The sequence below is a fragment of the Sus scrofa genome, chromosome 1, assembly GCF_000003025.6.
Source record: "Sus scrofa isolate TJ Tabasco breed Duroc chromosome 1, Sscrofa11.1, whole genome shotgun sequence".
Classification (NCBI taxonomy): Eukaryota; Metazoa; Chordata; class Mammalia; order Artiodactyla; family Suidae; genus Sus; species Sus scrofa.
In genome coordinates, this window is record NC_010443.5 from 119941065 (window position 1) to 119951070 (window position 10006).

Below are 10006 nucleotides of genomic sequence, written 5' to 3' on the forward strand. Positions count from 1 at the left end.
GGGTGAAAGAAGCCAGTCACAAAAGACTATGTAATTGTATGATTCCGTTTATATGAAATGTCTGGAATAGGCAAATTCATAGAGACAGAGAGCAGAATGGTTGCCTATGACTGGAGGTTTAGGAGGAAGTAGGTGGTGACTATTAATGGGTAAGGGGTTTCTTCTGGGTGTGGTGAAAACATTCTAAAATTAATTGTGGTGATGGCTGCACAGCTCTGTGAATATACTGAAATCTGTTCTCTTGTACACTTTTTTTTTTGTCTGTCTTTTCTAGGGCCGCTCTCACAGCATATGGAGATTCCCAGGCTAGGGGTCCAATCGGAGGTGTAGCCACTGGCCTACGCCAGAGCCACAGCAACGAGGGATCTAAGCTGAATCTGCAACCTACACCACAGCTTACGGCAACGCCAAATCCTTAACCCACTGAGCAAGGCCAGGGATCGAACCGGCAACCTCATGGTTCCTAGTCAGATTCGTTAACCACCGCACCATGATGGGAACACCTGTTCTCTTGTACACTTTAAATGAGTGAATTGTATATGTGAATTACTTTTCAATAAGGCTGCTATACATTAAAAAGGGAAAGAGAGAGAGAATAAGGAAACCAAAGTTGTCCCGCATTTCCATGTAAGGGTAACCCTGTCTTTGAAAATCTTAACTTTGTTCTGCTTCTATTTTGATCAAGGTTTCCCACTGTTAAGTCCCATAGCGGTCTCGTCTACACCTCCAGCTTTATTGTGTCTTTACTAATAAGGGTGACCTACATATAGAACACAGCATTCACTGGCTACCACAGAAAAGGACATGTACACTATGATTATCTCCATATAAAATATGTATGAGGATGAACAAAGCCTGAAAGGACACAAAGAAAAATGAAATAGTTAAATTAGAGTAATATGGTTAAGGTGACATTCTTTTTAAAATGTTATCCTTTTGTTGTGTTATCAGTCAGTAAAATCCAGAAGAAAAAAAAAAAACCAAGTTGTCTACTTACGTAAACTGCTCCAGGACAAATTCAGGAACTGTGTGTCAAAAAGACAGGATTGGAGTAGTGTAATAGAAAGATGAAAGCTAAAATGCATGGGTTTTTTATATACAAATATTTTATATCTACATATATATTTTTTAATCTGCTTTGACCAAGTCAATAAACAAGAAAATATTAAGCTCTCTATAGCTTGCTCAGGATACAACTGCTACTGAAATGAGGTTGCCTCCATTAACTCAACCCACGGAAAAGCTGTTTAAAATTCAAATTTATTATTCACATTCCTCCATCAAGAAATATGTGGTAGGAGTTCCTGTTGTGGCACAGCGGAAATGAATCCGACTAGTATCCATGAGGATGCACGTTCCATCCCTCGTCTCTCTAGGGGCGTCAGGGATCCAGCATTGCCCTGAGCTGTAGTGCAGATTGCAGACAAGGCTTGGATCTCAATTTGCTGTGGCTGTGGTGTAGGTCGTCACCTGTAGCTCCAATTTTGACCCCTCGCCTGGGAACTTCCATAAGGCACAGGTATAGCCCTATACAGCAAAAAAAAAAAAAAAAAAAGAGAGAGAAAGAAAGAAAAAGAAATACATGCTATTTCCTGGATCAATCTCAGTCTAGTTGCAGTGTGGAAGAGGTGCACAAATGTTCTGGTTGTTGTTTTGTTTGTTTGTTTTAAAGACCGAGGACCTTCTTAAGAACTTGACATGTAAGCACAACTACAAAACAAAGAAGCTCAGGTGATTTTTTTTTTTTTTTCTTTTTCTTTATTGGCCACCCTGTGGCATATGGCGTTCCCAGGCCAAAGATCAGATCTTTGCTGCAGTTTTGAGCTAAGCGGCAACACAGGATCTGGTAACCCACTGCGCAGGCTGGGGCTGGGGTAGAGGGTGGGAATAGAACCTGAAGCCTGGTGCTGCAGATACTCTGCCAATCCCATTGTGCCACAGCAGGAACTCCCCTCAGTTGATTTTTAATTAAGTTGCCAAGTCAATCTAATGGAGAAAATAAAGGGTTTTTTTTTTTCATTTTTTATTATAGTTGATTTACAATGTTCTGCCAATTTCTGCTGTATAGCAAAGTGCAAAGTGACCCAGTTATACATACATAAATACATTCTTTTCCTCACATAAAAGTAAAGTTTTTTTAACCTATGTTGCTGGAAGAACCGGGTATCTGTATGAAGGGAAAATAAACCTAAACCAACCCTACCTCCCATCATAACACAAAAATTAATATAAGATGGATCACAGACCTAAAATGTAAAACACAGAATAAGAAAGCTTTTAAGAAGAAAACAGAGAATATCTATGCAACCCTGAGGAGTGGATAAAAAACACTAACCATAAAATTAAAAATTGATAAAATCCATTAAAAATTTCTACTCATCACGTCATCAATAAATAGAAAAGCCATGGACTAGGTAAAAAATATCACCAACAGATGTATCAGACAAAGGATTTCTACTCAGAATATATAAAGAACTCCTACAAACAGCAATAAAAAAATGAACCACCTAATTAAAAACTAGGAAAAAGACTCGAACAGATGCTTCTCGAAATATAGGAGAGCCAATTAGCACACGATAAAGCAATCAACATCCTTAATTGTTAAGAAAGTGCAAATTAAAAGCAAAATAAACTGCAAATTAAAACCAGAATGAAGTACCATTTCACATCCTCTAGTATGGCTAAAAATTTTTTTAAAAGACTGACAGCATGCAAATTTGGCAACATTAAAAATGTGGAGCAACTGTAATTCACATATAAACCACTTTGGAAAACTGGCAGTTTTTTTTTTAATAAAGTTAGACATACATCTTACCCTATGACTCAGTAATTCTACTCCTAGGTATTTATCAAGAGAAATAAAAACATTTATCCACAAGAGACTTACAAAAGAATGTTCATAGCAACCTTATTCTAATAGCTCAAATCTGGAAATAGCTCAAATATCCTCAGGAGGAAATGAGGTAAACAAATTGAGGTATATTCATAAATGGAATACTATTCATCAATAAAAGAGAACAAACCATTGACACATACAACAGAGAAACATTATGTTACAGGAAAGAAGCAGACACAAAAAAAACATACTACTGTGTAACTCCATTTATGTCAAGTCCAAGAACAGGCAAAATAAACTTATGGTGTCAGAAATAAGGAGTAAGAAAGTGGTGAAATTTGTAGGGTTGGTGAGGGCAATGGCTAGAAAGGGGCACAAGGGTACTCTCTAATGTAATAAAAAATATTTTCTATGTGGTTTTGCTAAAAAGTTATAATGTATAAAATTGTCAGAATTCCTTGAACTGGACATTTAACATACATGCATTTTAGGAAATGCTAATTATACCTCAATAAAAAAATTGAAGTAGCACTCTGCTTCAAGATATAGTTAATGATTTTGTTTCAAATGAAATTCTAGAGTTCCCTGGTAGTTTTGTAGGTTAAGCCAGCTTTGTCACTGCTGTGGCTCGGGTTTGATCCCTGGCCCTGAAACTTCTGCATGCTGCTGGCCCAGCCAAAAAGAAAGAAAGAAATTCTAGAATAGCACACATATATGTTCAATTACTTGCCACTATGGATTATTCAAATCTCTATTCCTTCATTATGGTAAATCACCTAATGGATCACAGATGCATATACATAGATAGATATAAGTATATGTGTTCCTGTTTAATTTTTCATAAATGGCAAATCAAGTGTGATTCTACACAATTTCAATATGTATCTAATGGACTATGAGAAGTTATACTTTCTTTTATTTATTTTTTACATGCAAAAGTAAATATTTATGATTTATCTCCATTATTTTACATAAAAAGTACAATATATTGCCTACAGCTCCTTATTACTTGTTTAACTTAACAATAGATCTTGGAGTTTTCCCCACTGCCATAGACACAGACTTGCCTCTTTATTTTTGATAGTTGTATGATATTCCACTATGTAGATTTATTTAGCCAGTCCTCTACTGATGAGCAATTAGGCTATTTACAATTATTTTCTGTTTATAAATAATACTGAACTAAGTAGTTTCATATATTTATTATTTTACGTATGTATATCTCTAGGGTAAATTCCTGGAAGTAGAATTTCTGAGTCAAAGAATACAAGCATTTATAATATGCATCAATATGATTTTACAGTTGTCATTTTGGAAGGCCTGAGATAAAACTGAGAATAAGTAAGGAAGGACAATAGTGCTTTGGCCTCTAATACAGCCTAAACAATAATGTTATTACTTTGATCAAGAGAGAATCATACATATTGAACCCCAAGAGCAATTGAAAGTCATTAAGAATAATTTGCCAGCTCATTTGATTTTTAAAAGAAGGAGTTCCTGGGAGTTCCCGTCGTGGCGCAGTGGTTAACGAATCCGACTAGGAACCATGAGGTTGCGGGTTCGGTCCCTGCCCTTGCTCAGTGGGTTAACGATCTGGCGTTGCCGTGAGCTGTGGTGTAGGTTGCAGACGCGGCTCGGATCCTGCGTTGCTGTGGCTCTGGCGTAGGCCGGTGGCTACAGCTCCAATTGGACCCCTAGCCTGGGAACCTCCATATGCCGCGGGAGCGGCCCAAGAAATAGCAACAACAACAAAAAGACAAAAGACAAAAAAAAAAAAAGAAGGAGTTCCTGTTGTGGCTCAGCAGTAATGAACCCGAATAGTATCCATGAGGATGCAGGTTCAATTCCTGGCCTCAGTGGGTTAAAGGATCTGGCATTGCCATGAGCTGTGGTGTATATAACATATGTGGCTTGGATCTGGTGTGGCTGTGGCTACGGTGTAGGCCGGCAGCTGCAGCTCTGACTGGACTCCTAGCCCGGGAACTTCCACAGGCTGAGGGTTCAGCCCTAAAAAGAAAAAAAAAAAAAAAAAGACAATGCATCCTAAATTACAAGAGCAGTGAACATCAGATCAACACCTGAAAACCACTGAGCCCCTTTCTACTGCTTACTGAGTCCTCCTCTGTGTCTCTATCCAGGTTACCACCTCTCACCCTCCCTAGGATATTGCTCAGATCGAACTGATTTTCATATACCCAACACAACCCCAGGTTTCAAATAAATAAATTTATGAAGCTGTGTTGTATTCTGTGCAGCTATGTCATATACAGACTCAAATAGTATAGAAAGTATAGCCTGGGGAGAAAGAGAGTATAGCGGGAAAAAGACTTCATTTGTTTCCTACCCCCACAGCTGTAGATCTCTCAAAACTCCTACCACATGTTTTTATTCCCTACAGACAACTCCTACTGTGCTCTGGACTAAAACAAATACACATGCTTAATCTCGATAGAGTAAGCTCCCAGACAAAAACAAACAAACAAACCAAAAAACACACATCTTCTATGTCTGATTTACCATGAGCCTAAGACAGTGCCTTGTATAGGATAGGACAAAACACACAATGAATTAGCCAATTACTGAATTAAAGTGAATGAAAACAGTTGAGGGTAGAAGAGGGGAAAGAGAAAAAAAAAAAGCTGCTAAGAGGATACAGCAAAGAGAAAGGAGAAGGGAGGGAGCAAAAGAGGAGGATAAAAGAAGAGAAAAAGTTTTTTCACAAAAAAACTTGTGAAAGCAATTATTTTTGTTAGAGTAAGATTACTTTTTTACATTGAGAGTTGGAAAAAGCCATAGCTATGCATCGAATATCACAGCTATCAGCACTGGTCTTTAATTGTTTATTTATTGGCCATGCCCACAGCATGTGGAAATTCCTGGGCCAGGGACTGAACCTACACCACAGCTGTGACTATAGCAGTGACAATGCTGGATCCTTAACCTGATGAGCCACGAGGAAACTCCTTCAGCACTGGCCTTTAAATTGTCATCATAAACACCTTAAGACATCTACCAACCCTTAACATTCAAAGTGTGCTCTCCCACTGCAACTGCAGTATTCCCTATTATATCTGCAGATTCCAAGGCCTCATTTCAGAACTACAGACTCCTGGGTGATTTATGCCCATTAAAGTTTGAGAAGCACCACGCTAAACCATACAAGTCCTTTCTGTTGGACTAAAATAGGCCAGTAGCTTAAAAAATCTCTGATTAGAGGAAATTGATCCCTGTTACACTCAGTAATACTATGGGCATTTGACCTGTACATATTTAACTTTAGATGAAATTATTAATTATGGAGTAATTTGACCTGGAAGGTATACCAGAAATTAGTCATAAAAACATGATTAAAGGAAACTGAACAGTAATAATTGGTCAGTAACATCATTTTTGTTCCTTCATGCCTAGCACAGGGCTTGGAATGACAGATGTGGTCAATGTTTCCTGAATGAATCAAATAAATGAATTTTAAAAATTGGATATTTAGGGCTGACAATCTTGGAGTCATCTCATTTTAAAGATGATAAAGTAGAAATCCCAAGAGGTTCAAAAACAAGCAACCTAAAAGAGTTAAAATATATCGGGTATCACATTTTAATTCCTTTTTTGTTCCTTTCCTAGGAATGTGTTAGAAAGGTGATTCTAAGTATTATAAAATGACTGTGAGCTCTTAAGTAATAGGGTAAAAAAAAAAAAAAAAAAAAAAAAAAGGCCTAGGACTAGGAAGAACTTACTAGCAAAGGTAAATGAGGCTGGACAAGACTATTTTTCTAAGCCTGATACATTTTTGTAACAGACCAATTAGCAATTTTATTTACTGAAAAATTAATCTGAAGGATTCTCAGAAAAAGAAACATGAGCCACATTAAAATGTTACAAACCAAGGCAGACCGCACATAACTAACCTAAATCTCCACAGGCTTATTTCCTGTTCAAGTATGACCTCCTGGGCTAAGTTTTACTGCAGTATTCATTACCAGATGACTTTTGGTTTTAAGGGAAGCCAAGGACAAGTTGGAAATGCGATTCTTAACTAAACATTAAAAACCCCCAAAATCCAAAAAACAAAACAAAAAGCCCCCTGCGGCTGTTTCTCATTCGTTTGTAATCAGAATGCAGGCTTGCAGAGGAAACACACCACTTCTGTAAGCAAAAATAACGACCCAGTCACGTCCTCAAAACAAACCAACATACAAACTTCACAGCCGGGTCCAGCTGTGCTGCACAGGAGCCAGGAATCTATTCTAAGAGCAGATAGTTCAAAACGGCGAACGCAAGACAAGAAAGATTTCAATTAAATTAAAAAAAAAAGAAAAGGGTGTGCCCTTCTTTTTTTCTTCTTCTTTCCAACTCACTAAGCAGAAGTCTTTGAAGGAGACTCGGTGAAAAAAACCTTCAGACGCTAGTCGCCGGCTAGTAAGCCTGGGTGGGATGGATGGGGCGGATAAGCACTTCGAGTTCTCACAGCCACGGCCGGCGCGGGCTCCAGCCGGGAGGGGAAGGGGCCAGTCCCGAACCCGGCGAGGCCGGGCCGGGGAGTGATTCATCGCAAATCTGTCTTCGCGCGCCTCCACCACGGGCGACGCCCAGCGCGTCCTGCGGATCCTGCCCTGGCCCTTTTGCCCCGAAGCAGCCCCAGCGTCCTCTCGCTACCGGACAGGGATTGGGAGCGAACGAGATTCGAGCCGCGCTGCTGGAAGACAGCAACCTCTCCCTCCTCAGCCACCATGGCTGGTACGACACACTGCCGGCGCCCGCAGACGGACTTCCTGGAAAGCATCGGTCTTGGCTTACCTGCCTAGCGCCCGCTGAAGCCACCGACCTCCTTCACAGACCCGCGGGGACTGCTTGCCGCTCAGCTCCCAGTACCCGCCGGTCCGCCTGCGTCCGCCTCCCGGGGAGTTGTCGGATCCACCCGCCAGAAGCTCCCCCAACTCGACGGCGCTGGTTCCCACTCCACCGCCGACGCGCGCGCGCACTCCCAAATCGCGGAGCATCCTGGGAGCTGTAGTTCAAGCCAGGAGGGCGAGGCTCAGCGCAGATCTTGGGCTTTACTGTGTGTGGAACTTTGAAGCAGCTGCAGATGTCAAGCCTTACACTAGTCTGATAAAACTCTCTCTACTCGTAGAATTATCTACCTTCGACCCTTTGGGAGCTTTATACGTCAACTAGGGGTTCCTTAGTACAGATTTCCTCTTCACTTTGATTTTTAGTCAAAAGGCACACACCGCAGGACTTAAACCCTAGGTTGCTAATGGGAGGACAAGACATGGAGCCCTTTAAACTTATTATGAAAAACTGATAGAAAAGGAAACAAATAAAGGCTAAGGCACGAGAGTGACATAAATCAGGCGGATGTCACCTTAAGAGTATAGTGACCCTTGTGATTTCCTTAGGTTTGCAGCCAGGATGATGTCGCAGTGATCAGTTTCCATCCCATCCCATTCTTGCATTCTCAGGTGTAATGTTCAACTTTGATACACCTCAAAAATGCAGCCAATTAGAGAACTCAAGTGCCTGCTTAAGATACGTTCCAGCTACACCCAGTGCGGGAGCAGATTAATGGTTAAGACTCTGCTGCTATTTACTCCTCAGAGCAAGGAGCACCCGAGATAAATACCCTGGAATTTCATGCAATTAGCATCCACTAATTCCAGCAATAAAGATCACCAATGATGTGGGTTTTTTCAGGGGGAAAAAAAAAAAACCTCCTAAATGCAAATACTCTTGGTTGCCATTGCATCTTATTTTTTATAGCATCTTAGTGTGAATCAGTTTCTCAAATATTTTTGGAGATAACACCTGAGAGCAATTTCCTACACAATTCCACATTCAGGTTCAACTAATATTTATTGAATACTTAACCCACACCAAGAATTGTGCCAGCACTCCATTTATAATAGCTAGAATTTTGCCAGCACTCCATTTATAATAGCTCATCCAATCCTATAAACAACCCTACAAAGACTATATTAGTATTCTCCATTTCTACAGATGAGAAAAATTAAGTAAGCTGTAAAAGGTCACACAGCCAGTAACTGGAGATACAGAAATGAAAAACAGATAGCCTGATTCAAATTTTAGCATACTTTCCACTGTTGATCAGACTAATGTATATCCTAAATATTACCACATTAAGTAAGATCATCTGTGACCATGTTTCTCAAACTCAATCCAGGGAGATGGTACTCTGACCGGATGAACTGAATATCTGGATTCATTTGATAGTTCTGTATTTCATTACAAGTTAATATATAGGTATTGTGGCTAACTAAGAAGTCTCTTGTGAGTTCCTGCTACACCTCTGGGGCATTACTCCCAGGGAAACTAACCAAATGGAATTCCTTAAAAAGAAAAGCTGAGAACCTTGGCTATCCAGATATGGTTTACTTTAAGGACTTTCCTTTGCAATAATATGGCTTCTTCTGCTTTGCTCTTTAGGCAGAGAGGGCTGCGAATTCAATTTTTGACTGATTTATACTATGCCACATTCCCTCCCTGATCTTCCAATATGAGGTGTTGGACATACATTAAATATATTTTCTTTTTTTGCTCTTCAATTTAAGATTTTCCTAAGAAATGCCTTCATCTTATTCTAATTCTTTTTTCAAAAATAAAGTGAGTTTGGTGGTGGATTCTTTTTCTTTCTTCAGACAAATGTTATATTGTAATCACAAGGTTTACAAATACAAATGTCCTAAATCCATGTACATTAAATACTACACATGGGGAGTTTCTGATGTGGTGCAGTGGGTTAAGGATCCAACTGCAAATGTTTGCAAAAGTTGCTCCCTGGCCTGGTGCAGTGGGTTAAGGGATCCCAACCCATTATGATGCAGGTAAGATTAAATCCCTGGCCTGGAACTTCCATATGCTGTGGTTTGGCCATGAAAACACACACACACACACACACACACACACACACACAGAGAGAGAGAGAGAGAGAGAGAGAGAGAGAGAGAGAACCAGATGAGTTAAGAATAACATCCTTAGTATTGGATAAAACTGTTAAAAAAAAAATAGAACCTTCCTCACTGCTACCTCTAACTATATTCTGTATACCAGCAACCAAAATAATCTTTTTAAAAACCAATCAGATCATGTCACCTGTTTCCCATCACATTTCCAATCCAAAGTTACTAGTCCTTATATGAGTATTTTATTTCCTAC

General features: G+C 39.7%; 1 protein-coding gene across 1 annotated transcript in view; it reads right to left on the minus strand.

Annotated features, from left to right (window-relative positions):
- The window catches only part of TMOD3 (tropomodulin 3), a gene marked incomplete at its 3' end in the record, with an annotated part of 83918 nt that extends 76187 nt beyond the window's left edge, over positions 1 to 7731 (minus strand). Inside the window, 1 exon segment of the mRNA NM_214294.1 lies at positions 7631 to 7731.